General features: G+C 42.0%; 1 protein-coding gene across 1 annotated transcript in view; it reads right to left on the bottom strand.

Annotated features, from left to right (window-relative positions):
* TBXAS1 (thromboxane A synthase 1) overlaps nucleotides 1–12,562 on the bottom strand; it is a 73,953-nt gene extending 61,391 nt beyond the window's left edge. The window contains exon 1 of the mRNA XM_023736879.1: nucleotides 12,479–12,562. The gene's annotated coding sequence lies outside the window, so the exon portion shown is untranslated. The remainder of the gene's footprint in view (nucleotides 1–12,478) is intronic.
* Between the last annotated feature and the right edge of the window lie 344 nt (nucleotides 12,563–12,906).

Genomic DNA, 12,906 nt, shown 5'->3' on the forward strand with positions numbered 1-12,906 from the left:
TTTTCTGGACGTTTCCATCCAATGCAAAAATCTTGCAGAGAAATTTCTTAAATTGTCCATTGATGCATTTTTGTAAGCTTTTTAACTTGAAAGATTCTAGTACTTGGACTCTTCTGGAAAGTGGTTTTAAAGGTGCTATGGAGCAGGAGATGTGGGCGCAGAGCCTGCAGGCAGGGCACGGGCGCCATTTCAGGGGAGCGGGGCTTTCAGGTGGGGTCCTACTTCAGCTGCCAACGATGGGCTTTTATGGGCTTGGGCGTCATTTTCTCAGAACCCATCCTAAACCACACGGGAAAAACGGGGGCTTGAATTCATCTTCTCATGTCAAGTGATTGGGGCTGAGTCATCGGTTTGTTTATTTTAGAACTAGAAAGGACTTTAGACATCATTGGATCCTTTGCTTTTCAAATTGCTGATCTTGACTCACTAGTGGTTATGAAATCAATTTAGTAGGTCCTGACCAGCTTGTGTTTGTTTTGTTTTTAGGATAGGATAGACTAAACCAGACTAGATCAAAGTGGATCTTATGTAGTAAATAAGGTAAATAGTGTTTTGTGTGTGTGTACTGGGTCACAATGGAAAATACATTATTTACTGAGACTCATTCTTAAACAAAGTGTTAAAGTCACTGATGTAGCCCAAATCCCTTATTTTAAACCTGAAAAAATGGAGGCTCAGAGAAGGGAAATGATTTGCATAAATCCATGAAACTCTCAAGGGGTAGACAGAAACAGAGTCGGGGCTTGGATCTGAGCCACACTTTTCTATTGCAAACCAGCATGTTCTGCTGATGTTGTTGCTACCCAAAGGGATGGATATAGGCTCTTGATGTTTGTGAGTCTGGGTCACAAAACAACGTGGGCAGCCCTGGTTATTAAGATATGCAGCAACCATCTGCTGTATGTTGTTATAGAAAGAGGATGGGGGGATAAATTGTTGTGGAACGACTGGGATGAGAGAAGGGCAGAAGACCCAGGTGGAAGTGAGTGAGCTTCAGAAGAGCTTTCAATCAGGTCTAGGGAGGAAGGGGGCCATTGAGCTGCAAGGAAGAATGGAAACTTTGCAGCAATTCACCATCTGGTAGAACAAGATACAGTATCAAGCTAGTGGCAGATAAGGTGACAATCCTATTAAAGGTTCATTAAAGAAAAGTGGAACTCTAAAATAATTCCTCTATGCTTTTCTAAGTTGCTTATTTATCTGAGTATAGCTGTTCCTTTATTCCTCTGCCCATTGGGCTACAGACTTGGACTGATGATGATTGTCACGTATGTTCCTGCTGACACCTTCCTTCCTATTTTCAAAGACCTTCTACAAAATTAGCCCACTATGACGCCTTGAATTGTAGTGTTGGCGAAGAATATTGACTATACGATGGACTGCCAAAAGAACGAACAAATCTGTCTTGAAAGAAGTACAACTAGAATGCTCCTTAGAAGCAAAGTTGGCAAAACTACATCTCACATACTTTGGACATGTTATCAGGAGGGACTAGTCCCTGGAGAAGGACATCATGCTTGGTAAAGTAGAGGGCCAGTGAAAAAGAGGAAGACCCTCCACAAGATGAATTGACACAGTGGCTGCAACAATGGGCTCAAGCATAACAATGATTGTGAGGATGGCGCAGGACTGGGCAGTGTTTCGTTCAGAACCAACTCAACGGCACCTAATAACAACAACAACAACATATCAGGGTATGCACTTTTATGAAATAATGGGCCCCTCAAATACAATGACAGTTTCATAAACTCCACTCATTAAAAAATGTGTTCTTGCAGGCTGAGTGCCGGTGAACGATCTCTTCTGACCATGGAGAACGCTCATATTGAACTCATGGGGTTCTCAGTCAGTGTGGCATAAGACCATCAGGTCTCATGTTAACTTTGTCCAGATATCATCACTGGGACCTGGTGATTTCTGCTTTGCTTTCAACACTTTCATGAAAGAATCAACTTCCACCAAGCTCAGGGACCCAAACATTGACCAGAATTTGGCCTCAAGGCCAGAAATCTCAGGATAACTTGGGATTTCTCTGCTTAATTCCATAGCATCATGGACATTGGGTCCTCTCAATGGTTTTCAGTTCCAACAATTCCTCTTAAAAATGAGCTGTATTTCTAGGTCAAATACTTGATAAAAACCAGTTGTCTTTGAGTAGATTCCAAATCATGGTGACCCCATGTGTGTCAGAGAAGAATTGTGCTCTGTAGTGTTTTCAGTGGCTAATTTTTTCGGAAGTAGATCACCAGGCCTTTCTTCCGAGGTGCCTCTGGGTGGATTTGAACTTCCAAACTTTCAGTTAGCAATTCCAAACACTTGATAAGTGAGCCTCAATCTGAGACTTGCCTCCATACCAGCAGCCGAAGCTTAACGCTTGACTCCCGTGCATCAATAGCTGTGAGTCTCATCTACAACAGGACTTAATTACTCCAGAGAGTTCTACCATTCTTCAGCATCTCCGATTCTATGCAGTGCAGTCCAGTTTAAAGACAAGTACCATCTCCAGATGCCCAGTTTGAGTCTGAATACCTGTATTTCCTTGAACAAACCTACAGTGGTTTCCACCCTACCAGACCCTCTGCCACATCTTCAAGTCCAATGTATTCAGATGTCTCCTGTCACAGAGAATGATCATGTGTACCATTAGGGATCCAGCAGGTCGAGTCCTTCAGAGCCCTTTGATTCCCAAAGTTCTTGATCTAGAAAGTAGGTCAGTAAATCTCCCACAGGTTGATTACCTAGCCATCTGAATGCATTGCAATAAACCATCTCTATGCCATTATTCTGTTATGATCCATAGAATTTTCATTGGCTAGTTTTCAGAAGTAGCTTGCCAGGCCTTTCTTCCTAGTCTATCTTAGTCTGGAAGCTCAAGAATGAACAAATCAGTCTCAGAAGAAATACAACCAGAATGTTCCATAGAAACAAGGATGGTGAAGCTTCGACTCAGTTCCTTTGGACACATCATGAGAAGTACAACAATCGCTAGAAAAGGACATCATGTGGTTAAAGCGGAGGGTCAACAAAAACAAGGGGAACTCTCCATGAGATGGATTGACACATTTGCCATAATAATGGGCTCAAACATACCAACGATTGTGAAGATGGCTGAGAATCGGACAACCTTTTGTTCTGTTACACATAAGGTTGCCATGAGTCAGAGCTGACTCAATAGCAACTAACAACAACAACACCATTCTTCAACCTCATCTAAATGGTATATAAACATGATGGTTAAGAGCACTTACAAGAAAAGTTTTTACGCCTTAATCATTTCCATAGCACAGACTCTAATGCATGGTGTAACAAACTCTGAGCTTAAAAACATGTTAAAAAGACTTCATTGTTTTCATTGCAGATGCTACATGCTTTTCCATATAGGTATACCAAAGTTCTCAACTTTTTCACTGCCTAGTAATGGGTGCTATTAGTTCATGCGTGCTAGCTGATTATGCAATGTCTTAGTTATCTAGTGCTCCTATAAAAGAAATAGCACAGTGGATGGCTTTAACAAACAGAAGTTTATTCTCTCAGTTTAGGAGGCTACAAGTCCAAATTCGGGACACCAGCTTCAGGGGAAAGTTTTCTCTCTCTGTCGGCTCTGGGGGAAGGTCCTTGTCATCAATCTTCCCCTGGTCTAGGAGCTTCTCAGCGCAGGGACGCTGGGTCCAAAGGATGAGCTCCACTCCCAGCGCTTCTGTCTTGGTGGCATGATCCCCTCTCTTTGTTTGCTTCTCTCTCATTTTATCTCTTGTAAGATAAAAGGTGATGCAAGCCACACCCCAGGGAAACTCCCCTTACATTGGATAGGGGCTGTGACCTGAGTAAGGGCATTGCAGCCCACCCTAACCCTCTTTAAAATAACCTAATCTTGCCTCATTAACCACAGGCAGAGATTAGGATTTTCAACACATAGGAAAATCACGTCAGATCACAAAATGGTGGACAACCACACAATACTGAAATCATGGCCTAGCCAAGTTGACACACATTTTTAGGGTACACCATTCAATCCATAACATGTAAGAAACAGTGCTAAGAATCTCAAGCTAAAGGCATATTAGACACCTCCACCTCCTGTGAGCAGGGACCTTGAGGCTAAGGGCCAGGCCCTTGATACTGAAGACTTATTTGTCTGATAAATTGTTTTTTCGGACTCAAGGTCCCCTGGGAGATGGATTGTTTCAGGTCCTGATACTTGCAAAGATATTCTTAGAACACTCTTCTGCTCTAGGTGCAAGAAGGTGCTACCCACGTGATATCCAAGCAAGGGTGTTCAGTGTGACGCTAGAGTGTGAGTAGACAGCTTAATGGAACACAGAAGCCATAAACACATGTAGAAGTTTAGTACATGACAAAATGTCATAGGAAGGGCAAACTTCCAGTTGGGACACCACCATCTAGAAAAAATAAGGGTGGCTCCCTACCGCCATACTAACCCTCAGATAAATTCCTGATGTATCAAACATTTAAACATTAAAAAATGAAATTAAACAGCAGAAGAAAATGGAGGATTTCTTTTTAATATCCTTGCTGGAGAAAGCCTTTCTGAGAAAGATATCATATGGAGACACCATTAAAATCGATGAAATTTAACAAAACGAAATTAAATGTTTTTTCATTGGAAAAAATACGCAATAAACAAAGTCAAAAGATGAATGATAAAAAGGAGAAAATGGCTGCAACATATGTTAAATATGAAGGGCTACTTTCTTTAACAGGTAAAGAGCTTCTACACACAAATTAGGAAAAGATCAGTAACCCAACAGAAGAGTGGGCAAAGGAATCTACAGAAAACAAAACACATATGGATTCATATTTGGAAAGATGCTCAAACTTTCTCAGAATTAGAGAAATGCAAATTAAAACTATAGTATATACCATCAAATGGTAAAGATTAAAAATGTTGACAGTGCATTTTAACGGCGAGTGTGTAGGTGAACTAAGTGTTCTCATACGTTTGTTTATGGGTGTGTAAATTGATGAAATCCCTACAGAGAGCAGTTTAATAATACTAATCAAAATCAAAAATGTAGATACTCTTTGACTTAGTAATTCCATTTCTAGGAATTTATCCCACAAGAGATCGATGATGTCTGTCTAATGATGTTCCCTGCAGCATTCTTTGTAAACGCAAAAGATGGGCAAAATTTTAAGTGTGCATCAGTTGAGAACTCGTTTAAAAATTACGAAAAAAATCCGACAATGGAATTCTTAAAAAATAGAATATCATTTGAAAGGAATCAATGTATTGGAATTGGACCATTTTCCGAATACCATTAATGAAAAAAAGCAACCCAAAGAGCCGTGTGTATCACACATTATCCATTTGAGTATGATGAAATTGCTGACAGAAGTTGCCTCCTCGGAGGAATGGCTGGGGGGCCAGGGTGGGAGTAAGTGTTACGTTTTTCTGTATACCCATTTGCACTTTTGGAATGATGTACGATGTGCATGTCTTATCTACTTAATTTCCTAATGGGTGTATGTGAGATTATGCAACGAAGCTGGATTAATGAAGGGATACAGTGATGCAGGTGCCGCCAACCAAGATGGCGGGCATCAATGATGTGCGCAAGGAATCACGAAAGTCAAGTGCAACCAGAGGGAGCCGAGTTTGTACCAGAAATCAAGATTAAAGTGATGTAGGGCAAGAGGAAATGGGATGAGGCTAATTAGAAGGAGACCTGCAGACCAAGCGTTTAAAAGACAGATGAGAAACATCTCTCATGGATGTCAAAGGTCTGTCATATGAATAAAGGTAATAGTTAGAAACAAACAAAAAGACAATAAGGAAAAAGGCAGTTTGGAAGGGGGCCTTTAGGAGTTACTGATGAGCTGAACTTTGGGTGCTGTGTAAGTATTTATCAGTAATTAATAGTAATAGTATAATAAAAGCTTGTCACCCACTGGATTACAAAATCAGTTACAAATTGGAGGTGGGCATAATCTCTATCCTATTTATATCCGATCACAAATGTGTGGTGCTTGTGTTGATACTGTTCTTTTACGGGTTGGGAAGGAGTAAAATCCAATGTGGGGCTCATTCTCAGACTAAAGGAGATAACAAGTAATCACAAATTGACTGGAGGTTATCTCAGGCAATAAAGCCTAGCCTTCATATTATGTTGCCAAGGGTACTGCTGTGTAATTGAAAGGCATTCTGATCAAGAACTGTGAATAAAGGCTGTAGCAGTATACATGTCCGCTTCCTGCTTCACATTCAAGTTCAAAGAAGGCAGAGATGACTGTGTAATTTTATTTCTACAGAGCCTAGCAAAGAAGGCTACATGATTAGACATTTGGTAAAGATATTTTGTTCTCAATGATGGTGGTGGTTATGGTGATGATGGTGGTGATAATGTAGGTGGAGGTGGTCGTGGTGGAGGTGATGGTGGTGGTGATGGTGATGGTGGAGGTGGTGGTGGTGGAGGTGATGGTGGTGGAGGTGGTGGTGATCATAAACGTTGATGTTGCCAACCCCTCTTGGCAGAAAGTTTCTCCAGCAATATCTTCCCCATAGCAGTGAGTAGGAGGGGAAAGGAGTAAGGAGCTGATTTCCAGTTCTGGGCCCTAAACTCTGACTGAGTCACTATGATGACAACCAGGTAATAAGTGTAATTGATCCCCATATTTGTCTTTCAGGTTTCACACAGAGAGGAGATCCTCTCTGCCCACAGTTCTCCCAACATACCCTGCTGTCCTACTACCTAAGAGCACAATGCATCTCTATATGGCAACGACAGTTATGGGGTTTCACCTCTCAGTGGTGAAGTAATCTATTATTTCACTTTTAAGGGGACTGTTATGGATTGAAATGCGTCCCCAAAAGAGATGTTGAAGCCCTAACCTCCGATACCTGTGAATGTGACCTTGTTGGAAAACAGGGTATTTGAAGACGTTATCAGTTAAGTTACTGTGAGGTCATACCAGGGTAGGTGTGTCCTCATCGAGTATGAGTGGTATCCTATAAAACAGAAGAGACACAGAGACCGAGTCACAGAGGGAAGATGGCCAGTGAAGACGAAGGCAGAGACTGAAGTAACACTGCTATAAGCCAAGGATTGCCAGGAACCACCATGAGCTAGGAGAATGCAAGGAAGGATCATCCTCTAGAACCATCAGAAGGGGCACAGCCCTGCCCACATCCTGATTTTGGACTTCTGGCCTCCTGAACTGTGAGACAATAAATTTCTGTTGTTTTAAGCTGCCCAGCTTGTGGTACTTTGTTACGGCAGCCCCAGGAGACAAATTTAGGGACAAAGCTGGGGTTGACAATATCTCATAATTATAAACATAGTCTAAAAACTAATGTAATTTAAACCATATTGTTTTCATTGACATTCACTATCAATGAAACTGTTTATTTTGCTAAAGTTTAACCTAGAGTTTAAGCAGCCACAAAATAATATTTAGAGCTAGAAAAGACCTTAGATATAAACAAGCTCAACCACTCTGTTTTAAAGATGAGTATACCGAGGTGGTTGAGATGAAAGAGCCACACAGGACTACCTCATGACATTCAGAAGTCATTCTGTTTTACCATATTGCCTCAAAATCCAGAAGTGAACACATTTAAAAAGAAGTCAGTATTTTATAGTTCAGCATTATTTTTTCTAAAGGGGAGAAGTTGACAGCTGTGTATGAAGAAATTACATCATCACCTTTCTTTCTTTCTTCCTTTTCACCAGAGATGGAAACAAACAGTAAGGTTGACACTGCAGTTTAGATCTCTACAACCTCATTGAAATTATTCTCTATGACTTAGGTTTCCACGAAATGAAAAGGATGAATTATGTTAACTTAATTCAAGTTGGGGGGGAAGGTGATTGGACATCCTGTTGTCAAGGAAACCAGTTCTCTCCTCTCCTCTCCATTACTTCCCCCCACACACACATACACACACTCACATACACACACACACCACACACATACACACTCACACACACACTCACCACACACATACATACACCACACACACATATACACACATGCACACATACACACATACATGTAATCATGCACACCACACACGTTCACACACATACACACTCAAACACATACACACAAACCACACCATACACACATACACACACCACACACATATACACACTGACATGCACACACATACACACACCACAATACACACACTACATGCACTCTCGCACACACACATGCACCACACACACTCACACACACACAGCAGTTAATAAAGTGCCCTTTAGACTCTTCATCTGACATCTAAAAATTATTTTAAAATACTCAAGGGCTCTACTCTGAAAAATGTGTACATAAAGTACTCAAAGGATGCAATTCCTAGAATTCAAACTCAGAGGGACTTTTTCTAATTCTGGGGGAGCCACAGTCCCTGAGTCAGTGCTGCATCTCAGAAACATATGGGACAGTCTCCAACGTCAGCATCAAGCCAACCTCAGAATGAGACTACTGGAAAAGAGAGAGGGGGATAAGAATTTTCAAAAAGCAATAGAATAGCACAAGGGTAAAAGAAAGGTAAACAGTTCAATCCTTGAGCCTTTATTGAGTATCTGTCATGGAATGAATAAGGAAGACCGAAGAAGAATTGATGCCTTTGAATTATGGTGTTGGTGAAGAATATTGAATATACCATGGACTGCCAGAAGAACGAACAAATTGTCTTGGAAGAAGTACAGCCAGAATGTTCCTTAGAAGCAAGGTTAGTAAGACTTTGTCTCACTTACTTTGGACATGTTATCAGAAGAGACCAGTCCCTGGAGAAGGACATCATGCTTGGTAAGGTAGAGGGTCAGTGAAAAAGAGGAAGACCCTCGATGAGGTGGACTGACACAGTGGCTGCAACAACGGGCTCAAACACAGCAACCATTGTGAGGACAGCACAGGACTGGGCAGTGTTTCATTCTGTTTTACATGGGTTACCTATGTTGGAACCAACTCGCCAGTACCTAACAACAACAACAATCGTGTTTAAAGCAAGAAGCTATGCACTAAAAAAATGAATAAAAAGTAAAGACCAAGCTAAAAGAGATCCTGGAGAGTGAAGTAGAGTTGCTTATCATCCAAAGGCATGCCCTGCCTCCTGCACTTACAGTAGAGGGTAACCTCACTGCTCTGTCAACATCACGCTTGGCCAACTGGCTTGCTTTGGCTTCACGGTGGGTGGGCAGAGAATGCTTGCTGCCCTTGACGTTGGGTTTGGCCCTGTAACTTGGTTTGGCCAATAGGATGTGAGCAGATATGCTGCAACAGAGACTTAAAATGTCCTTGTGCTGTTGGGTTTGCTCTCTTGAACTTTTGCCTGCACCATGAGAAGAACGTGCCCTGGTAGCCTGCTGTACCCAGGAGGATGAGAGCTGCCCTAGCTGAGCCTGGCCCAGAAGAGTCACCTCCCCAGCTGACCTGCAGACACACCAGGACCTAGCAGACATCCCGCTGAATCTCCTAGCCAAGTCTAGCATAGACCAGTCAACTCCAACCAACCCTTCGACACATGATAAAAAATAAATTGTTGTTTGAGTCACTGAGTTTTAGAGTAGTTTATTATACATTGATGGCACACTGATGCAGAAAGTGTCTAGTATAACATCTTAATTTATTTCTCTTTCAGGGCCAATAGCAAACCAAAGAGTAGGTAGAAGAACTTGGCCAAACTGTGATTCTCCTGGGTAGGGCATTTCCACAGAGAACATAAGTCATTGTCTTTTGAAAATGAGCATGGGAAGAAAGGTGTCATGTGTCCTGGGGACAGAAGGACTCACAGACCACAGGCCCCATTAGGATGTGTATTAGGAACACAACAGAACCTTCCCTGACCTAACAGAGTCTTCACAGACCTGGAGGTCTGCAAGAGAGTCACTAACACTCACCCAGCGGCTGAGGAGACGCTGTGTGAGAACAGACAAAACAATTAGGACTGTAGCACAGGAAGACCTGTGTTGAGAATCCATGTGGTTTCAGTCTGTTAAATCCTGAATGGAGTAAATGGTATGAACACGGGCTTGTTCACCAGATTCTGGAATACTGGAAAATGAGGAGCACACTCTGAAGCATGAAAAAGACAAATTCACCTGGACAGAGCAGGAGAAAACTGTAGAACAAAAAAGTCAAATCCACATAAAAGACCAGACTTACTGGTCTGACAGAGACTGGAGGGACCCCTGAGACTATGGCCCTAAGGCACCCTTCTGACCTGGAACTGAAGCCATTCCTGGAGACCACCTGCCAGCCAAACAATAGAGAGGCCCATAAAATAAACAGTAATACCTGAGAGGAACGTATTCCTTAGAACAATCAATAACATGAGATCAAAAGGACAATATTTGCCCAAAAGCAAAAATGAGAAGGAAGGAAGAGGTAGAAAATCCAGGTGAAAGGCAATGGGGAAGCCAGGGCAGAAACGGGGAGAGTGCTGACACATTGTGGAGAATGCAGCCAATGTCATGGAACACTTTATGTACAAACCATTGAAGAGGAAACAAATTTGCTTTATAAACTTTAACCTAAAGCACAATAAATTTTTTTTTAAAAAAGGCAAATTCAGGAAGATAATCCAATAAGCACATGAAAAGACGCTCAACATCATTAGTAATTAAACCAAAACCAAACCCGTTGCTGTTGAGTCGATTCTGACTCACAGCGACCCTACAGGACAAAGTAGTACTGCTCCATAGGGTTTCCAAAGGGAATACAAATCAACCCCACAATGAGACACCACTTCATACCCACTAGGATGGCTGTTATAAAATAAAATGGAAAATGACAAGTGTTGATGAGGATGCGGAGAAACTGGAACTCTCGTGCTTTGCTGGTGGAATGTAAAATGGTGCAGCTGCTGTGGAAAACAGTTTGGCGGTTCCTCAAAAAGTTAAATGGTTACCATACAACCAACCCAACCTGTTGCCGTCGAGTTGATTCCAACTCATAGCGACCCTATAGGACAGAGTAGAACGGCCCCACAGGGTTTCCAAGGAGCAACTGGTGGATTTAAACTGCCGACCTTTTGGTTAGCAGCTGAACACTTAGCCACTGGCACCACCAAGGCTCCAGAGTTACCATATGACCCAGCAATTCCGCTCCTAGGTATATACCCAAAAGACTTGAAAGCAGGGACTCAAACAGATACCTGTACACCAATGTTCATTACAGTACTATTCACAATAGCCAAAAGGTAGAAACAACCCCACTGTCCATCAACAGATGAATGGATAAACAAAATGTCCTTTCTATATACAATGGAATATTACTCAGCCAGAAAGAGAGATGAAGCCCTGATCACATGCTACCACATGGATGAACCTTGAAAACACCATGCGGAGTGAAAAAAGCCTGATATTAAAAAAAAATTCTGTGATTCCACTTCTGTGAAATATTTAGAATAGACAAATCCATAGAGACAGAAAGTAGATTAGCGGTTACCGAGGGCTGAGGGAAGGAAGAATAGAGAATTATTGTTTAATGAGTGTGGAGTTTCTGTTTGGGGTGATGAAAAATTTTGGAAATAGACAGTGGTGAAGGTTGCCCAACATTGTGGATGCAATTAATGTCAATGAACTTACACTTAAAAATGCTTAAAATGGCAAGTTTTATGTTATATATATATTTTAACACAATACGTTTTTTAAAAAAAGAAAAATTAGGACAAACAAAGGGAAGGCTGTATTGCTTTCTGTGCCGAGAACAAGGGTGACCACAAGCCTCAGTGTGTCCAACACAGTCTTTGTTTACACTGTCGTCTGGGGCAATTATTAAAAACATCCCTTTTGTTTTTAAAGGAGTCCCTGGCTGGCGCAAACGATTGAGCACTCAACTACTAACCGAAAGGTTGGTGGTTCAAACCCACCCAGAGGGGCCTTGGAAGACAGGCCTGGCAATCTGCTCCCATAAAGATTCCGGCCTAGGAAACTCTATGGGGCAGTTCTACTCTGTCCTACAGGGTCTCTGTGAGTCAGAATTGACTTGCTGGCACGCAACAGCAACATGTTCTGTTTGAAGTTCCTGGATGGTGCAAACAGTTACGTTAGGCTGCTAACCAGAAGGTTGGTGGTTCAAGTCCACCTCAGAAGAAAGGCCTGGAGTTCTACTTCTGAAAAATCAGCCATTGAAACCCCTATAGAGCCCAGTTCTATTCTGATACGCATGGGGTCGCCATGAGTCAAAATCAACTCCATGGCAACCGGTATGTTCTGTGTATGCTCTGAAGGCATGAAGGGCCACCCTGCCCCATTGCAGAACACCCCTGGGACCTGGTCCAGTTGAGAAAGGTCCTGCAGCTGAGGATGGGTGCCCTTCCAGGCTAGCAGTGCCCCCTTGGGCAACCTTGGGGAATTCTCCAGGAGCCCTGTCTGTACTGCAGGACACCCTCTTTGTGGGCCCCCGAAAGATATAAACACACGCAGCATTCCTGTTCATGTAATTACTTTCAGAGCAATTCCACTTGCAGAAATCAAAATATACAGCAGAAGAGTGTGGCACTTCCCCTTACCCACACAGAGGTCCGTATCGCCTTCTGAGCTCTAGCTGGCTTTCCCAGAAACCCTGCAGAAAACACAGCACCACAGTAAGAATAAGGATTAAGCAACATTTCAATTATTCAAACTAATTCATAAAAAAGTCTGGAACAGTGTGAATGCAATTACATAAACAAAAAAAAAAAAGAATTGAAGTTATATTGCTTTCAAGTAGTTTGGAGTATTAAAATAAACTAACAGCTTTAAAAAAATAGATTGCCAAGTAAAAGTCTTGGCCTGCTCTGCTTTAATGGACAAAAGAGATCATCTGTACTTAAAACTATTTGTGTATAATGACTGTGAACATATTTGACAATGGTTTGTTTCTCAATTATGTTAACATTCCCCTCTGTGATTTGGTTTATATTACTATTTGGGAGGGTGCAAAGCTGCTTTCCCCAGC

This window comes from Trichechus manatus, unplaced genomic scaffold (genome assembly GCF_000243295.1).
Source record: "Trichechus manatus latirostris isolate Lorelei unplaced genomic scaffold, TriManLat1.0 scaffold00093, whole genome shotgun sequence".
Lineage (NCBI taxonomy): Eukaryota > Metazoa > Chordata > Mammalia > Sirenia > Trichechidae > Trichechus > Trichechus manatus.